This window comes from Schistocerca americana, chromosome 8 (genome assembly GCF_021461395.2).
Source record: "Schistocerca americana isolate TAMUIC-IGC-003095 chromosome 8, iqSchAmer2.1, whole genome shotgun sequence".
Taxonomy (NCBI): Eukaryota; Metazoa; Arthropoda; class Insecta; order Orthoptera; family Acrididae; genus Schistocerca; species Schistocerca americana.
Window position 1 is genome coordinate 359,718,245 of NC_060126.1, and position 20,789 is coordinate 359,739,033.

A 20,789-nucleotide genomic window follows, 5' to 3' on the forward strand; every position below is an offset into this window, starting at 1 on the left:
TTTGGATGAATCTCAAATGTGTTCTACAATCTAGTGTGACAGTCAGAATGAAAGTCACCGTCCTCACAAATCAGCACATGTAACAACTGCAACCAGTATGGTTTTACACACAAGATGTTTCCATAGATTTTCTGCTTGCATGTGTGCCAGATTTCTTCAGATCCCTGACAAATGATTCCCACACAAGCTTAACCTTCTCTACTGATGGTCCCGGCTGGCCTGTTCTCTTTACACCATATACACAATTAGTTTCACAGAATGTGTTGTGGCACCCATGGACTGTCTTGTTTGTTGGAGCTTTTGCCAGATATTGTTAGAAAATTGCCACTGAACCATTATGTTTGAATAACGTTTAATGGATTCAGTGTCACACATGTGATGTCTGGTGATGTGCTCTGTAACTACACCATGGCGCATATTTTTAAGCCCCCCTTTACACCAAAGCAAACGTACAACAGTGAATGAGGATTCTCTCTGGTGTAAAAGCTAAGCACATGTGAGTAAATGTCTTTTGACTGTGTTTTATTTGCATTAGTAGTTGTTCGCTTGTCTCCTACCAGTTGTAAGTCCTTCAGCGGACCATAGAAAGAATTTCATGTGTGATTTGCTTTGACAATAACTTTGGTGATGGAGTTCACTCACTTTGCTGCAGTATGTTGTTTTCCATATGCAAACTAAATTTGTTGTTAGTAATGAATGGGATGTGCATGAGTAATGGCATGGCTGGAAGATACGATTTTGTTGATTGTAGAGTATAGACCTCACAGGTACTTATGGGCTCCTAGAGATCCACAGTATAAAATACAAACAAAAATGATGCTTGAAACTTCCTGCTAGATTAAAACTGTGTGCCGGACCGAGACTCGAACTCGGGACCTTTGCCTTTCGCGGGCAATGCTCTACCAACTGAGCTACCCAAGCACGACTCACGCCCCGTCCTCACAGCTTTACTTCCGCCAGTACCTCGCCTCCTACCTTCCAAACTTATCATTCTGGAGACATCCCCCAGGCTGTGGCTAAGCCATGTCTCCGCAATATCCTCTCTTTCAGGAGTGCTAGTTCTGCAAGGTTCACAGGAGAGCTTCTGTAAAGTTTGGAAGGTAGGAGGCGAGGTACTGGCGGAAGTAAAGCTGTGAGGACGGGGCGTGAGTCGTGCTTGGGTAGCTCGGTTGGTAGAGCACTTGCCCATGAAAGGCAAAGGTCCCGAGTTCGAGTCTCGATCCGGCACACAGTTTTAATCTGCCAGGAAGTTTCATATCAGCGCACACTCCGCTGCAGAGTGAAATTCTCATTCTAAAAATGATGCTTGACAAGAAATTACAGAAGTGCTGAAAATGCCAGCAGAGGAAATGAAGAACAAAATGAACTCTCTTGCTTCTTCTTTTAAGTGAGAAAAGAGTTCAGAATGTGCAACTGCAAGAATGGGTGCAGTGGAAGTGTATAATTTCATGTGGTTTGCATTCAAACTGCTGTCAACCCTCCTCGATAATTTCCATGTGAGGAAAAGCTGATGTTTAAAGGTAAATAAATCCATAAACACATAGCAATAGTTTTAGCATGTATTTAGTTTAATTAGAACAGTACAAACAGTGTGTCTATCCCACTTAACCTTCGTAAGGTGTTCAAGTCTACTTTGACAGGGTGTATACGACCCGGGAGATCCGGGAAAAACCCGGGATTTTTTTCATCCGGGAGAAAACCGGGAAAAACCCGGGAATTGTTTAGAATTCCGGGAATTTTTCATTGTTTTAGCTTTCAGTTTTTGTGATTTTGACTGGTGAGAACCAATACTCTAACAAATGATATTACTGTATCCCGCTACTGCAGAATAATGCTGCAGCAACAAAACATGAACGAGAGAAAAAAGGAAGCGAAAATGAAACTTAAGTTGCAAAGGAAATGCACCATATACAACAGCAAACAGTGCTCATACAAGCCAACAGCAAAGTGTGTCAAAGGCTTTAGGAAGACTCCGCAATGCTTTATAACAACAAACTGCCTCCGATGAGTGTGATGTGACAACCGTTTAAATTAGATTCTTTTGATCTGTTGCGGGCGGGCTCTTGAGCATGCGCAGTTGAGTCGCGTATGAGTAGTACCTTCTCCCGCTTCTGGTTACAGAAGTGTGGCTGGGCACCACTGCTTAATATTGCCTCAGTTCGGAAATATAGTAAACCTGGGGCTGATGCACAGAGCAGCTGAGGTGGGAAGCGTCCCACGTGACCTGTGTTTACGTTCAGTGATTTTGTTGTTTTCTCTTCGTTTATTGCTCTCACGTTAAATGATAACAAAACGGATTTTTGTGGCCGGGATCTGTCAAATGAATTAAAATACGTTTGCATAATTACGGAAGGCTAAAATATGTTATTAGTTTCAGATTTTATTTCAACCTTTCTGACAGAACAATGAAGTTATTTTTGCCAGTTTGGTAAAGAGATTTGGCTTAAAAGTTAATCTTTTCTGCTGAGGCAGTCAATTTATTTGAAACGAAGTGTTTAATTTCACACTACTGGCTAGTTTCAACTGTTCGCTGCATTTCAAGTGCACATATGGCATTATGCCATAATAAAGAACCAAACAGGAGATAATACAGTACTGGTACTCGAAGAAAATTCATGTACGAATATGCATTTTAAGCCGAATTATGCGTTTTAGTATGGTTCACGAAATTCTGACCCTCTTGAAGTAACAACTGATGCCTTGTTTCTTTTATGCCATACGTAAGATCTTGTAATGTTTTACATGTATGAACATATGGGCTTTCTGCGTAGTCGTAGCTGCGCAAGCGCGGTGACACCCGTTATCTGGCGCTCTCTTGCAACTGCTGAAACGAAACTATTGCGAATGGTGGTTTGAAAAGCGTTACATTCAAAGCAGATTTCCTTTTACGCGAGATGAACTATGTGCGAGAATGTACGATGAATATCTTAAATCACAAAGCGTTTGAATCTAATTTAAAGTGGTTCAGATGGCTTTGAGCACTATGGGACTTAACTTCTGAGGTCATCAGTCCCCTAGAACTTAGAACTACTCAAACCTAACTAACCTAAGGACATCACTCACATCCATGCCCGAGGCAGGATTCGAACCTGTGACCGGAGTCTCATTTAAAAATCAACTCTTTGAGGACGACCATTTAGAAGAATTTTGAGCCCAAAAGATCAGACATTTACGTCATTTTACTAGCATATTTGTGTGATGTATCTTAAAGTGTAACACGTGCAGAAAAGATCAAAGTTATATGTGGAAGCTTAGCTTCTCTTCCAGCTTATTAATCTTAGAGACCAATATTATATGTGAATGCTGTGTATATTAATTTAAACAATTAACTTTTCTTATTTGTGTGTTCGTGCTACTTAAGAGTGATCTTGCTATTGGCTCACTACATCATGTGTCTTATGCTGCCATCAGCTGGCGAGATCACGTGACAGGAGCCATGACTCTTACAAAAGCGCATCGCAATCTCAGTTTCAATGCTTCAGAAAGTAACCCCCCCCTGCGGGTTCTGGGGTAAGAATAGGCCCGCGGTATTCCTGCCTGTCGTAAGAGGCGACTAAAAGGAGTCTCACATGTTTCGGCCTTGATGTGATGGTCCCCCTTTGGGTTTGACCTCCATTTTTCCAAATTTCCGTTGTTAGTGCGTGTCATTTGGGGAAGGACACCTTACGTGGTGTTTTTCTATTGGTCCATCATGCACCACCATCTTGCATGCTACCTATTGTTGTGTGGCGGGATTTACACCCAACGTCTTCTGGGTTGCCTCCTTCTCGTCTTGTGCGCAATCCCCTTCTTTGCACCCCTGACAACTGTGGACCCTTTCAACACCTAAAATCCAGCACGGTAGCCAGTCCGTTGTGGTGGGGTCGTCATGTACCCTCTTGGTGGTAGCCCCCTGACCACGCAGGGATCGCACTACAGATGCCAGAGCTGTTTCCTCCCCACGCATGCCATGGAGTATGTGCCCATCTTGTCTGGGGCACGGGGACTCCGGGCAACGGGATATCGGCCAGGTACCCACCCGTTGCTTTGGCTGGGTGGCGCCCTTGGGGAGAGCCCTCGTTCGGAGTAGGTGGCATCTGGGCGGAAGGTGCGCAATGAAGCGCAATAAATCACACCAAGCTGGTGGTCGCACTGCCACCAGCGTCTCTATGCGAGACAGAGTAGACTTTGACGCTGCGCAATATGACCCTCAGTCGTTCCCCTCGTTGGTTCCGCCGTGGGAGGTACGCGGATCTAGTGCCAAGCGGGAGCCTTACGTACCACAATACCTTGTCTGCAGCAGGACTGATGGTGACTCCTTTCTTACGACAAAGCCTTTGTTTTTTGTGGAACACCTGGAGGATAAGTTTGGGGAAGTGGCGGGGTTGTCTAAAATGAGGAATGGGTCCATCCTCCTCAAGACGTCCTCCCCAGCCCAGTCACGAGCGTTGCTCTTGTGTGATAAGCTGGGTGACGTCCCTGTTACCGTCACTCCCCACAGTAGCTTAAATATGGTCCAGGGGATTATTTACCATCGTGACCTATTGTTACAATCCGATGACGAGCTGAGAGTCGACTTGGAACGACGTGTGTACATTTTGTGCGTCGTGTACATAGAGGACCCAAGACTAACAGGGTGGCCACCGGTGCCTTTATCTTGGCCTTCGAGGGTGCTGTATTGCCCGAGAAGGTCAAGGTAATGGTTTACTGTTGTGACGTCAAGCCATACGTCCCTCCTCCGATGCGGTGCTTCCAGTGATATGTTCTCCCGTTGCCCATCCAGCGGCACATGTCGAGATTGCGGACGCCCCTCTCATCCTGATTCTCCATGTGCGCCTTCGCCTGTATGTGTCAACTGTGGGGAGCACCACTCTCCATGCTCGCTGGATTGCTCCGTTCTTCATAAGGAGCGGAAGATAATGGAATTTAAGACCCTGGACCGGCTTACTTATCAAGAGGCAAAACTGAAATTTGAAAGGTTGTATCCTGCTTCCCTTCGAACATCTTATGCTGCAGCCACGTCATCGTCGCCCTCGCAAGCGGCGGTTGCACCTCATCTGTGCCGCCTTCAGTGGGCCCTCTGGGCCGTGCATCTCTGTCTGCCCCCCTCGTGTCTGGGGGCAAGCCTTCCTCTGTTGCCCCCTTAGCAGTTGGGGGCAAACACTCTTCTGTCGCTCCCACCATGCTTACTTCGGGATTGACATCCACAACCGGGGGGGCTCGATCCCTCCCCCTCCTTCTCCACCGGCGTTTCCTCTGCCGGTTCCTCTCTCGCGGAAGGGGTCCCTCGGGGCTCTCCCTTCCTCCGTTTCTTCTCGTACCCAGCCGGATGTCAGCCAGTGGCTGAAGGTTCCGCCACCTGCTGGTCGTAGGGCTTCTGCGTCGTCGTCAGCCTGCGACACTCCTTCAGAGAAGCTCTCCCAGCCCTCTAACCCTAAGGGCAGACGCGAGAAGAAGGAACGGAACGTGTCCAAGAAGAACGACGTTCCGGCGGTTTCAGTACCGCCTGCTATAAATAGTTCTGGCTCCGGGGATGAGGTGGAGATCCTCGCCTCTGCCGCGGATCTCGTCCTCACGGAACCCTCGGGGGCCTTTCCTGTGGACACAGCTGACTCTCCCCCGGTGGCGGCAGTTGGCTCTGAGGCGCCGTCTGCCTCTTAGTCGCCTTCACGCCCTCCCAGTCCCTTCCTGCTTCCATTCTCCAGTGGAACTGCAGCGGTTATTTCCGCCACCTGCCTGAGCTCCGGATGCTTCTGAGTGTTTCCCCTGTTCTCTGCATTGCTCTGCAGGAAACTTGGTTTCCAGCAATGCGGACCCCCGCCCTTCGCGGTTATCGGGGATACTATAAGAACCGCGCTGCCTGTCAACGGGCGTCAGGTGGGATTTGCCTCTTTGTTCACCACTCTGTCTGTAGCTCGCCAGTACCCCTTCTGACGCCTTTAGAGGCCATCGCTGCCAGGGTTGAGCTCTCGCCGGCTATTACTGTTTGCTCTGTTTACATTCCTCCGGATGAGGAGCTCCCTCGACATGTCTTGGCTGCGCTGCTGGCTCAACTCCCGCCACCATTGCTGCTTCTGGGCGATTTCAATGCCCGCAACCCTCTATGGGGTGGGACTGTCTCCGATGATCGCGGTCGTGCCGTGGAGCATGTGTTGGCTCAGCTCGACCTTAGCCTCTTGAACACCGGTGCTCTCACGCATTTCAGTGTGGCCCATGGCTCGTTCTCGGCCATCGATCTCTCTTTGCAGCCCCGGACTTGTCCCATCCCTCCACTGGAGAGTGCATACTGACCTGTGTGGTAGTGACCATTTTCCCATCTATTTGTCACTGCCCCAGTGTCATTCTTCTGGGCGCCTGCCCCGCTGGGCTCTCAACAGGGCTGACTGGCCGGCTTTTACTTCTGCTGCCACCATTGCGTCTCCCCCACGTGACATTGACGAGGTGGTCCATGTCTTGACCACGTCAATCATTCCTGCGGCCGAGGCTGCCATCCCCCGCTCTTCTGGTCTCCCTCGGAGGAAGGCTGTACCCTGGTGGTCGCCGGAGATTGCTGAGGCTATTCGCGACCGTAGGCGGGCTTTCCAGCGTCATAGGCGGCTCCCGTCTCTGGAGACCCTCATCGCCTTTAAGAGGCTCCGTGCCTTGGCCTGTCGTCTTATTGCACGGCGTAAGCAGGAGTGCTGGGAGAGGTATGTCTCATCCTTGGGCTCCCGTGTCTCTCCCTCGCTCGTGTGGTCCCGGATCCGGTAGATTTATGGATACCGGACCCCTATGGGTGTCCCTGGGATCTCCCTGGATGGCGCTGTTTGCACGGACGCTGCCGCCATTGCTGAACACCTTGCCGCGCACTTTGCTATGAGCTCTGCGACTGCAACTTACCACCCCGCCTTTCGCTCTCTAAAGGAACGAGCTGAGCAGACGCCGTTATCATTCCACACGCGTCGTTCTGAAAAATACAATGCTCCTTTCAGCGAGAGGGAATTTCTCGCTGCCCTCGCCGATTGCCCTGATACAGCACCAGGACCAGACTGCATCCACGCGCAGATGCTGACGCATCTCTCCAGGGACTGCGAGAGACACGTCCTCACCATCTTTAACCGTGTTTGGAGCGAGGGCATGTTCCCATCGCAATGGCGAGAGGGTGTTATTGTCCCCATCTTGAAGCCCGGTGCGGACCCACTGGCGGTGGACAGCTATCGTCCCATTACCTTCACCAACGTTCTGTGCAAATTGCTCGAACGTATGGTGGGGCGGCATTTGTGTTGCGCGGTCTCCTCGCTCCATCCCAGGGTGGCTTCCATCGGGGCCGGTCTGCTGCGGACAATTTGGTGCGGCTGGAATCTGCTATCTGTACGGCCTTTGCCCAACGTCAGCATCTCGTTGCTGTATTTTTTGATCTGCGGAAGGCGTATGACACCACATGGAGGCATCACATCCTTGCTACGTTGCATGTGTGGGGTCTTCGTGGTCAGCTCCCAGCTTTTCTTCAAACCTTTTTATTGCGCCGCTCTTTCCGGGTTCAAGTCGGTGCCGCCTCTAGTTCATCTTATATACAGGAAAATGGGGTCCCGCAGGGCTAGGTGTTGAGCGTCTCCTTATTTCTACTGGCCATTAATGGTCTGGTGCAGCCGTGGGGTCGTCGGTGTCTCCTTCTTTGTATGCCGACGACTTCTGCATCTCATTTACCTCAACGACTACGGGCGTCGCCGAACGCAGGCTGCAAGTCGCCGTTCGCAAGGCAGCATCATGGGCTCTGACTCATGGTTTTCAGTTCTCTGCAGCCAAGACTCGAGTTATGCACTTCTGCAGGCGTCAGACGGACCACCCTCATCCTGAACTTTACCTCGACGGCCACCTGCTTGAAGTGGTGGACACTAGCCGCTTCTTAGGACTCGTCTTTGATGCCCGGCTCACATGGGTTCCTCATATTACTCAGCTGAAGCAAAAGTGCTGGCGGCATCTCAACGCCCTCCGCTGCCTGAGCCACACGTCTTGGGGTGCAGATCGCTGCACGCTGTTGCGATTGTACAGAGCCCTTGTGCAGTCCAGGCTTGATTATGGGAGCCTGGCCTATGGGTCTGCATCACCCTCAGTGTTGACGTTGTTGGACCCCATACACCACTGTGGGGTTCAGCTTGCAACTGGCGCTTTCCGTACGAGCCCCGTGGATAGTCTACTGGTGGAGGCCGGGGTTCCCCCGCTGCGGATTCGCCACCATCGACTGCTCGCCGACTATGCTGTCCACGTGCATTGCTCGCCAGGCCATCCCAATCATCACCTGCTTTTTCCTGCCATGGTCCTCCATCTGCCCGAACGGCGACCTCAGTCTAAGCTTTCCATAGCTGTCCGCGTCCAGTCCCTGCTGTCAGAACTGGGGTCATTCCCTCTTCTGCCTCCCTTCCGGGTCCGTGCACCTATGCCTCCCTGGTGTTTGCCCCGGCCGTCCATCCGTCTGGACTTGGAACAGGGACCCAAGGACTCGGTTCCGCCTGTGGCCCTCCGTCGCCGTTTTCTTGCGCTCCTCGCCTCATTTTCGGGCTGTGAGACTGTCTACATTGATGGTTCCCTGGTTGATGGTCGCACTGCCTACGCTTTTGCTCACGTTGCCCATGTTGAACAGCGCTCCTTGTCGGCTGGCTGCAGTATTTTTACTGCAGAGCTGGTGGCCATATTGCGCGCTCTTGAGCATGTGCGTTCCTGCTCAGGTACGTCCATCGTCATCTGCAGTGACTCCCTGAGCAGCCTCCAGGCCATCGACCGCTGCTATACCTCTTCTCCTCTGGTATCCTCTATTCGGGAGTCTGTTTCCGCCCTTACCCGCTCTGGTCGTTCGGTGGTCTTTGTTTGGACGCCAGGTCACGTTGGCATCCCGGGGAACGAACATGTCGACAGGCTGGCCAAAGGGGCGATCGACGCCCCAGCTTTTGAGATCGGCCTCCCGGCTCGTGATCAGCAGGTGTTGCGCCGTAAGGTGCTTGGGATGTGGGCTGATGAGTGGCGTGGCGTGACATCCCCGAATAAACTGCGGGCTGTTAAGGAGACGACCGATGTATGGCGGTCCTCCCTGCGGGCTTCTCGCAGGGGCTCTGTCATCCTGTGTCGGCTCCGCATCGGCCATACCTACCTGACGCACAGCCATCTTTTGTGTCAGGAGGATCCCCCCCTGTGTCGGTGTGGGTCCCGGCTGACGGTCGCCCACATTTTGTTGGAGTGTCCCCGACTACGCACCCTCCGGCAGTCTTTTAATCTCCCGGGCACTTTGCCTGTGGTTTTATGCGACGATGCCTCCATGGCTGACGACGTTTTAAATTTTATCCGTGGTAGTCCTTTTTATGGTTCCATTTAGGGAGGTCCTGCACCTTTCCCTTTCTGTGTCTCTTGTCCTCGAGTCTCTCATATTTGGTTGCAGATTTTAGTGTGTAGTCGGATGGTTGACTCTTTCCCTTTTTTTTGTTCTCGTGGTCAGTCAACCAGTCTCGGGCCATCCTCTTTTCTTCTGTTTCTTTCTGTCTGGTGTTCATCTGTACTCTTCTTGTCTGTAGTGTTCGTTGCCGCATTTGTGTTCTTTCAGTGCCTGGGGGGGAGTCTCCTTCCCCTTGGGGTTTTACCTGCTTCACAAATTTATGTCTCGCCTGTTTTTGGAATGGGGGACTGATGACCTTAGCTGTTTAGTTCCCCTTCAACATCCCAATAATCACCACCACCAGAAAGTAACATGCGGTGTTTGGTGGAATTCAAATTTATACCTTCGTAATACGCAGCGTACATGTTGTTGCACATCAAAGGTCTTTCAAAACGTGTTTCCCCCCCTCTGAGTTTCGTTTTCTAAAGTGCCGGGAAATTCTACTCCCGCATATTAAACCATAGGACTGATGAGATTTACAGTGCCGAGGAAGAGTATACTGTCACTTAACACAGAAAAAGTGTATTTTCATCCGGGAGAAAGTGTATTTTTAACCGGAAAATCCGGGAATTTTTTTTTCCTTGTCCACGTATACACCCTGTTTGACCAGCAAGGATTCATTAATGGCCCATCATTTTGAAAATATTTAGTTTCAATAAATTTTCTTCGTTGACTTTATTTGTCCCTTATTGAAATAAATTCTGACAAAAAAATATTTTGAAGCTTTAGTTTGGCATTCACAGAATTAGTACTTCTCAAGCTGTTTGTTTTGTTGTAGACCCTGCATACTTTAACCTGTATTATTACAGCAAATTCTGACAATATTCAATTTGTCGACAATGAATCTTGCGTGTGTACAGTAAGGCAGGTGTAAAGAAATGAAGTCACAGTTGTTTCAAACGATGGGATGTCTATTTCTCTGGTAAGGGGCAGTGGAAGTCATCATCTTTTTACTGTAAAAAAATCAGTTTGTGAGGTGATTCACTTCTATGCACGTCACTTCCTTTCTGCCTTTAACCCTTGAGCAGACACGCCATTTTTTCATAACACAAGTGGGTGCATGGTGTACTTTGTACACATGTAAGTAATAGCTGTCTTTGTTACTAAGATAAACATCCATGAGCAAAATCACAGTTTAATTTTAGTTAAATTAAACAACAATAAAATAAACTTACATAATATGAGCTGATTCACTGTTAAAGCAAACCATATTTTAAAAAATTCTCATAATATCACTCTATGCCATGGACAGGTGTTACCTCACAGTAATGATGCACTTGAAGCATTAAATAGTGCAGTTGCTTCAGGTCCCAGTCAACCATACATTCGGTTACTAAATACTTCATAGACAGCTGCCTTATTGCAGGATGTGCAGCTAGCTCGTAATGTAGATGATTTTCATGCACAGATCATAAATTTTTTCTCACCTAGCTTGCTGTTTATTTTATATTGCTTGCTCACTTGGACATTTGACAACACAAAAGTTTATAATTGTGTTAGTTGAAGCAATGATGAAGGAATAGGTATGGATTCACAATTGTGGAACAACAATGGAATGGGTGCAAAACAATTTTATTTGTGGTTGGCACACTTATACATTGGTTCACCCACTTGAGAGTTAAATTGCAAGTTTATAATTGTGTTAGTTGAAGCAATGATGAAGGAATAGGTATGGATTCACAGTTGTGGAACAACAATGGAATGGGTGCAAAACAATTTTATTTGTGGTTGGCACACTTATACATTGGTTCACCCACTTGAGGGTTAAATTGCATATGTTTTGTAAGTAACCAAGTTTGATTCCATCAGAGCGGTTGTGGGCAGCGACTAGTATATTTCAAAGGAGGAAAAGGAATTAAGCGCTCAGTCACAAGTACAATCTTCATTTCATTGGAGATCTAGATTTCGGCTACTGAATAGCTATCCACAGTAATTTCAAAATGAATCACATAGACTCACCAAGCTTGCTACGTACATAGCCAGTTTGAATAGTAACATGCTGCAGTAACTTAACTGGGACGGTGCGTAGCATGCAATGAAGTTCACATGACTTCAGGACCGGCAAGGCGTGACACTTTGCAATACAAATGAATACTCTGTTTTCACATTGTTCCTGCCTCCATGAATTGAAAGCATACTCACCAGTACTAATCCTGAAAGAATGTGTTTGTATGGAGATAAGCGGAAAAATTAGATGTTCTTGACCTAAATGCTTCCATAGGTCTGATGTTATTAGCAGAGTTTAGAAGTCACATAATGAGTCTAATGAAACTTTACAAGATGAATACAAAGGTCGCCCAGTTTACAGGGCTCAGTGTCACTAGAAACATTCACAAAGATATCAGGGGTTATTTGTTTTGATGACGATGACACAAGTCTATGTAGAATTGAACAAGGTGAGCTTGCACCTCTAATAGATCGTGGGAGAAATGGGTAGATATAATGCCAAAGTAATACAATCCCAATATGTTTGTTACATTAGATGAGAGACTTGTTGTATCAGGTGAAACTGCCATTACCACCAATATAGACTAGTAGACCAGTAAAGAGTGGCATCAAGTTTTGGGTACTTTGTAACAGTGAAACAAGTTGTGTTGGAAATATTCAGCCATATGCTGCGAAACGACCAGGTAGTGCCCCTAAATAGAACGAAAGCGTAAGGGTTGTAACTGACTTGATTATGGCTTGAAAGTGCATTACCTGTAACAACTTGTTCACCTACTATGAGCTAGGACACATACTGATGAAGAGAAATATCACAATGATTGGAACTGCATGAAAAAACAAGCCTTCAATTTCACTGTCTTGCTAGGATGTGTGCATGCTGTGTGCGTACACAAGAGGAGCTGGCCACAGTTTGCAAACAGCTGAATGCTCTTCTACAGGATGCTGCCTTGTGGTGTAGCAGTGGCAGAGAATCTGGCACATCAGCCCCAGGTTTCGCTTGTTTCACCAGGGGGCTCTGCTGCTAAGGGACCTCCTAGTGTTCCCAGTGCAGCGAATCCACCCTCCCAGCAGAGTGAGTGGCAGGTGGTAAAGCATTTGCGTCACTCAAGGTGGAGGGCCAGTGTGGACACGGGCTGGAAAGAGAGCCAATGTTCAATCAGTATGTCTGCTGGGGGGCCTCATCCAAGATATGAAGGCGGCTATCGAGTGTGCAGGGTGTAATTATCCGCAAGTTGTGGCTCACGTTAGCACCAACAGTGCCTATTGCATGGGTTCTGAGGCCATCCTTAGTTCATAAAGATTGTGAAGGCTGCCTGCCTCACACTTGGGATGCAAGCAGAGCTCACAGTTTGCAGCATTGTTCCCAGAGTTGATTGGGATTTTTGGTTTGGAGCTGAGTGGAAGCTCTCAACCAAAGGATTCGTCAGTTCTGTAGCAGTCTTGGCTGCAAATTTCTAGACCTTTGTTAGTGGTTAGGAATTTGTAGGTCTCCCCTTGGTAGGTCAGGGGTGCATTACACAAACGAAGCATCTATTTGGGTAGCAGAGTACTTGTGGAATGCACATGAAAGTTTTTTAGGCTAGGCAGTAATTTGAGGTACTCTGATGAACACTCGCCAGTCATACACAGCAAGAAAAGTCAAGCTGCGTTCAGAGTAAAGACACTAGACTTTTGTTAAGGTATGTGTAACAAAGTTCCAAAATTTACTGCCCTCCGGAAAAATTCTCATGCTCATATTGTTCTCGAGACCGAGAGCTGGCTGAAACCCGAAGTGGAAACTCTGAGGTATTTAGTGAGTTGTGGAGCTATACTGGAAAGATAGATTAGTGGCCATAGGGAGGGGTTACGTTCATTGCAGTTGACAAAAATATTCTCTGTATTGAGATCAAAGTTGAGTGGATGGTGAAGTTATCTGGTCGCACGTAACAGGTATAGGTGAAACCAAGCTAATTGTTGGATTCCGGCCCCCCAATTCTGCTGTGACAGTTCTATAGTCATTCAAAGAATGTCTGTGGTCAGTAGCTTGTAAATACGTAGATCATGCATTACTAGTTGGAGGTGAGTTTAACCTACTGAATATAGACTGGGATTTCTGTGGATTCATTGCAGTGAACCCACTTTTTGGAAACTGTTTTGAGCAGCTAGTTCAGCAGCCCACACACAATGGAAGTATCTTAGATCTTGTAGCTACAAATAGGCCAGACCTTACTGACATCAGTATAGAAACAGGGATTAGTGATCACGACGTCATTATAGCAACTGTGATTATGAAAGTTAATAAATCAGTTAAGAAGGCTAGTAGGAGAGAGTTTCTGCTAGAAAGAGTGGATAAGCAGTTGTTAGCATCTCACTTATTGTACTGACATCACTTAGTTCCAGTAAGATGGACATAGAGGAATTATGGGCAACGCATAAGCAGATCGTATATCGGGGTCTGGAGAATTGTGTGTCTACCAAGTGGATAAAGGGTTGAAAAAACACACCATGGATAATGAGATTTGGAAAATGCTGAGGAAGCAGAGGTTGTTGCACTCTTGATTCAAAAGAGACAGTGCAGATGACAACAATCAAGGGTTGGTAGAGATCCATGTGTCTGTGAAAAGATCTACACGTGAAGCATACAGCTGCCACCACCATCACACTGTAGCAAAAGATCTGACACAGAACCCAAGAAAATTCTGGTCCTATGTAAAATTGCTAAGTGGTTCTAAGGGTTCCATTCAGTCCCTTGTTGACCAGTTAGGCGTGGCAGTTGCAGATAGTAACAAAAACTGAAAATATTAAATTTCACATGCAAGAAATTATTCATACAGGAGAATTTTACAAACATAGTCATTTACCATAGGACAGATTCTTGTATGGATGACTTTAATAATAAGCATCCCTGGCATAGAGAAACAACTGAAAGATTTGAAAGCAAATACATCCCCAGGTCCAGCTGCAATCCCAGTTCAGTTTTACAAAGAGTACTCTATGGCATTGTCCCCTTACATTGCTTGCATTTTTATCATGAATCTCTAGCCCAGGGCAAAGTCCCAAGCAGCTGGAAAAAGCGCAGGTGACTCCTGTGTGTAAGAATGGCAATGGAATGGACTCACAAAATTACAGACCAATATCCTAATATCTTTTCACTGCAAAATCTTTGAACATATTCCCAGTTCAAATCTAGTGGACTTTCATGAGACTGAGAAGCTTATGTCCACGAATCAGTCAAGTTTTAGAAAGCATTGCTCTTGTGAAACTCAGCTTGCCTTTTTCTGACATGATATACTGCAAACTATTGATGAAGGGCAAGAGGCAGATCTCCTCTTACTAGACTTCCGGAAAGTGTTTGACATGGTGCCCCATTGTAGGCTGTTGAAGAATGTACGAGCATGTGAAATAGGTTCACAGATATGTGAATGGCTTGAATACCTGTTATGTTATAGAACCCAATATTTTGTCCTCGATGGCAAGTGTTCATCAGAAACAAGAGTATCATCGGGATTGCCCAGGGAACTGTTATAGGCCCACTATTACTATCTATATTCATACATGATTTGAAGAAAGGGTGGGCAGCAATCTGCAGTTGTTTGCTGTGGTGTATGGTAAGGTGTCAAAGTTGAGCGACTGTAGGAGGATGCAAGATGATATAGACAAAATTTGTAGTTAGTGTGATGAATGGCAGCTGGCCTGAAACATATAAAAATGTAGAATGTGGGTGAGTAGGAAAAACAAACCCATAATGTTCAGATACAACGTTATTAGTGTCCTACTTGAGACAGTCACCGTATTTAAATATCTCAGCTTAACGTTGCAAAGTGATATGATAAAGGAACGAGCATTGTGGTAGGAAAGGGGAGCGGTGGACTTATTAGGAGAAATCTAGGGAAGTGTGGTTCATCTGTAAAGAAGACTGCATATAGGTTGCTAGTGCACCTGTTCTTGAGTACTGCTTGAGTGTTCGGGATCTCTACCAGGTCGGATTAAAGGAAGACACAAATCAGTTCAGAGGCAGTCCACTAGATTTGTTACAGGTAGGTTCGGGCAACACCCAAGTGTTATATAGATTACTCAGGAAGTCAGATCCGATCCATGGAGGGAAGGCGACATTCTTTTCGTGGAACACTATTGAGAAAATGCAGAGAACCAGCATTTGAAGCTGACTGCAGAATGATTCTGTTGCCTCCATCATACACTGCACATAAGGACCATGAAGATAAGATACGAGAAATTAGGGCTCTTGCGGAGGCATATAGACAGTCATTTTCTCCTCTTTCTGTTTGCAAGAGGAACAGTAAATGAAGTGACTAGTAGTGGTATGGGGCATCTTCTGCCACACTCTGTAATATGGATTGCTTTGCATTGATATAGATAAGAGGGATTCCTAATTAAGTATGAACATTTGCTTTCACAAAGGACACGGTGCCTGTATCGTATGAGGGCAGTTCAAAAAGTTACAGTAAACAATCAGTATTCAATGCAATTAACATGTCAGGCATTTGATACTCTCAGGAACTGAAGATGCATGCTTTGAGAAAATTCCAGCATATGCCAACAAATGGCATGACAGCTGAATAAGAAAGGCAGTTGAAACTAAATGACTGCGTCCCTAGCTGTCTGTACCATAGAAGAACAGCAAGCAGTAATACAGTTTTTGTGGTTGAAAGGCAAAAAATCTCGGACAAGTTCATTGAATGGTGTTGCAGAGGTTTGGGCATAACAGCATTAGCGAGAGAAGAGTGTATGAGTGGGTGGATGTCTTTAAAAGTGGACATACATCAGTCACAGGTGAGCCAACTCCCTCGTCGTACCAGCATGGCAGTTACTGAGGAGAAATTGGCACGCGCTGACACTATGATTTGTGAGAATCAGCGTATTTTTATAGAAGATTTAGCTAGGGAACTTAGTATCAGTGTTGAGTCCACTCGTAGCATTATTATCGAGGTTCTCAAGTAATGTTTTTTGTGTGCACGATGGGTGTCTAAGATTCTCACTTTTGAACACAAGATGATGCATGTTCAGGCTGCACCATCATTTCTGACACAATATGACACTGAAGGACACAACTTTCTAACATGTATTGTCACAGGAGACAAAACCTGGGTGCATCACTAGGAACCAGAAAGCAAAAGGCAGTCTTCTGAATGGCGACACTCATCTCCTCCAGCCAGGAAGAAATTCAAGCCTCAGTTGGAAAGGTGTTCTTCATCCTCTTCCAGGATATGAATGGGCAGGTTTTGGAGCACTACAAGCAAACGGGTGGGAAGCTGAACAGTGTCCAGCACAGTCCTATGTTGTAGACTTGGCTAAAGCCGGCAGTATAGAGCCACTGTATAAGACTACTGTCAAGAGGCGTTCTTCTCCTTCATGACAATCCATGCCCAACTCTTGCCATCATTTGGAGATTCAGACGTCATGTTGTACTGCAACCCCCATACTGCCCTGATCTCGCTGCTTCAGATTACCATTTGTTTGGACCCCTGAAGGACAGTCTTGGAGGATGAAGAAGATTTGAAACTGATGATGAGGTTAGAGCAGAATTGCACTCTTGGATACAGGTACAATCAAAAACTTTTTATTCGGGTGGAGTATAAAAATTGGTGCAATGATATGAGAAGTGTATCGTAAAAGAGGCTAGTCATGTTGAAAACTAACATCTTGTTTGTATCTGTAAGTGAAATACATGCTCGCAAAACATAGTTTACTGTTACATTTTGAATCACCCTTGTCATCCCAAAGAAAAACAAATATATTATTCTGCAAAGCACTGTGCACTGTGTTGCAAAAGTAAGTGATGGCACCAAAAGAAAACCTCAAATTATTTTAGGCTACAGTGCTATGAAAGGAGCTGTGGTCACACCAGGCAAGATTATAGTGAGTAATGCAGTAAAGAGGAAGACAAGCAGATTGCTTATTATTGTGCATCTTCATGTTTCTGCGACGCAAAGACTGTTCCATAAAATTTCGGGCGTGCAGCCGCATAAATTCAGCTTCTTCTTCTAATATTTCGGCTGAATACCGTCCAGCCATCGTAAGAATGAGCTGATGTGACTAACGCTTCAGCACTTGCTACGTCCTGCTAGAGCATTAGTTACTTTGTCTCACTCTGAAGATGGCTGGACGGTATTCAGTAGAAATATTAGAAGAAGAAGCTGAATTTATGCAGCTGCATGCCTGAAATTTTATGGAACAGATTCTCATTTCTGTGAACTTGGATGTTTCCAATATATCTGTATATAACTCTAATGTGCTATTCATAGCAACTTGTCCCCGAGGGAAAGCAAACACCTATAGCAAAGAAGACTGTTCCTAGAAACTCTTGGTGAGCAGCTAATTGATCAGGAAATGAAGATGTGAGGATATCTTCCAAGAGGAAATGCTGTGAGAGAAGCTGTAGAGAGAACAACATTGTGTGAATCTGCACCCTCCGTGCAGGAAGAAACTGATTCTAGGAGCAAGAAGAGATGCTGTTGTCACCTTTGTGGAAAAAAATTATGATAAAAGTTCAGTGAAGTGTGCTAACTGTAAAAAAATTCACTTGTAGGAAATGTCTTACATAAACATGTAAAAACTTTGTAAAAGTTAGGTATAGAGTAGTAAAATCAACACACACATCATTTTAATATTTCATTATTGTATTGTTGTACTATTATATTATGCAGTTCATACATTAATCTATCTAAATTATAACGTTTTTATCATTTCAATACACAAATGTATGTTCAGTTTCTTCATCAGTTTTCCATCGAGGTATGTAAAGATTCCTGGTTGCCAAGTACTTCACAGTTTTCAACTTCCAATAGCACTGGTATTGGTAGTGCATGGAACACAGCTGCAACTATTCCACACATATTCTGCAGCATTCGCCTCACTCTGCATAGGCTGTAGTTTAACACATATTTGTCAGTACCTTCTGCATGTTTGCCTGGGTATGGCCTTAATAAATATTTGTGGAGAGCAAATGTGTGGTCCCCAGTGAACACATAAGGACACACTCCATTTCCCTGTAAGTGGTGCTTCCCCCAGAACATCTAGTCTTTGTCTTCAGTTTGCTTCCAGAAGGAAATGTGTATCAGCACTGGGTGGGTACCAGATTCGTATGCAGAAAACAGTAATCAGCATTGATAACCTCTAAAACCACAGTGCTGAAAAACCTTATGGATATAGTTGTTTCTCAATTTTTCCAGCCTACGGAACCCAGGCAGGGTGTGAATTCCACTGCTCTTCAAAACCCTGTGCTGCATTTAACCTTTAGCTTGGATGCTGATAAAGCTGAAACAAGATGAAAAATATATTAATGTTACTGCAGATAAATGAGTGAATAGTTATATTCTATTTTAACCTAAACAGGCTGTGTCAAAGCAGTAAACTGGTTGATTCTGATTTGCACCGACCAAAGGAATGCTAATGTACAATTTGTCCTAATTTGAGTATGCAGAAAGTGATTCTTCCATCGTTAAAGAATGCAAATTTTGTCTTGGAAAGGATTCACTTTGTAAGTTGAGCAATATTTTCTTCTGGGAGACCATTACTAAGGTTCATTAAGATACACCAGCAGCAGCAGAAGTGGTGAAAGATGAGGGAATAAATCAAATCATATTAGTAACACAAACAACATCCCCTGCATCTGGAGAGTTAAGGCCAGCTGGTTAGGTAAACTGCACATGTACTTATCTGATCAATCTCATTCACCCGTGTGCTTGTGGGAAGTAAAATCGAAAGACTATTAAAACAGGAATGTAAAGAACAATACCTAACTAGTTCTTGTTCTTGTAGCAAAGTGCCAAGAAATAAATCGTGCTGCAAACAAGCCCTTTTTTGAGGAAAAAAATGTTCACTACAGGTGCCTGTTGTCATTAAATCATAAACCAGAGGTCCTGCTGAAAACATGCCAGATCCATCACTCTGTTACTGTGATCTGCTACACTTCCACCCGGATCATAACTAGATGCAATGTGAGATATCCTCACTAACAGAAGGTAAGAATGTGATGAGTCAGATGTTGATGTTGTGAGTATATTGTGTTTATTTGACTGTTGTCGTTGTGGTCTTCAGTCCTGAGACTGGTTTGATGCAGCTCTCCATGCTACTCTATCCTGTGCAAAATTCTTCATCTCCCAGTACCTATTGCAACCTACATCCTTCTGAATCTGCTTAGTGTATTCATCTCTTGGTCTCCCTCTACGATTTTTACCCTCCACGCTGCCCTCCAATACTAAATTGGTGATCCCTTGATGCCTCAACACATGTCCTACCAACCGATCTCTTCTTCTAGTCAAGTTGTGCCACAAACTTCTCTTCTCCCCAATCCTATTCAATACTTCCTCATTAGTTATGTGACCTACCCATCTAATCTTCAGCATTCTTCTGTAGCACCACATTTCAAAAGCTTCTATTCTCTTCTTGTCCAAACTATTTATCGTCCATGTTTCACTTCCATCATGGCTACACTCCATACAAATACTTTCAGAAATGACTTCCTGACAGTTAAATCTATACTCGATGTTAACAAATTTCTCTTCTTCAGAAACACTTTCCTTGCCATTGCCAGTCTACATTTTATATCGTCTCAACTTTGACTATCATCAGTTATTTTGCTCCCCAAATAGCAAAATTCCTTTACTACTTCAAGTGTCTCATTTCCTAATCTAATTCCCTCAGCATCACCCGACTTAATTCGACTACATTCCATTATCCTCGTTTTGCTTTTGTTGATGTTCATCTTATACCCTCCTTTCAAGACACTATCCATTCCATTCAACTGCTCTTCCAAGTCCTTTGCTGTCTCTGACAGAATTACAATGTCATCGGCGAACCTCAAAGTTTTTATTTCTTCTCCATGGATTTTAATACCTACTCCGAATTTTTCTTTTGTTTCCTTCACTGCTTGCTCAATATACAGATTGAATAACATCGGGGAGAGACTACAACCCTGTCTCACTCCCTTCCCAACCACTGCTTCCCTTTCATGCCCCTCGATTCTTATAACTGCCATCTGGTTTCTGTACAAATTGTAAATAGCCTTTCGCTCCCTGTATTTTATACCTGCCACCTTCAGAATTTGAAAGAGCGTATTCCAGTCAACATTGTCAAAAGCTTTCTCTAAGTCTACAAATGCTAGAAACGTAGGTTTGCCTTTCCTTAATCTAGCTTCTAAGATAAGTCGTAGGGTCAGTATTGCCTCACGTGTCCCAACATTTCTACGGAATCCAAACTGATCTTCCCTGAGGTTGGCTTCTACTTGTTTTTCCATTCGTCTGTAAAGAATCCGCGTTAGTATTTTGCAGCCGTGACTTATTAAACTGATAGTTCGGTAATTTTCACATTTGTCAACACCTGCTTTCTTTGGGATTGGAATTATTATATTCTTCTTGAAGTCTGAGGGTATTTCGCCTGTTTCATACATCTTGCTCACCAGATGGTAGAGTTTCGTCAGAACTGGCTCTCCCAAGACTGTCAGTAGTTCTAATGGAATGTT

At 45.3% G+C, this 20,789-nt stretch overlaps 1 long non-coding RNA gene and 1 other non-coding gene across 2 annotated transcripts; one reads left to right on the top strand and one right to left on the bottom strand.

Moving 5' to 3' along the window:
* Positions 1 to 848: 848 nt before the first annotated feature.
* Positions 849 to 922, bottom strand: Trnas-cga. The gene has a single exon. It is a non-coding gene; the product is annotated as a tRNA-Ser (tRNA).
* Positions 923 to 1,322: 400 nt separating this feature from the next.
* On the top strand, positions 1,323 to 17,998 carry LOC124545112. The gene is made up of 2 exons (XR_006967590.1): positions 1,323 to 1,520; positions 17,572 to 17,998. It is a non-coding gene; the product is annotated as an uncharacterized LOC124545112 (long non-coding RNA).
* Positions 17,999 to 20,789: the final 2,791 nt, after the last annotated feature.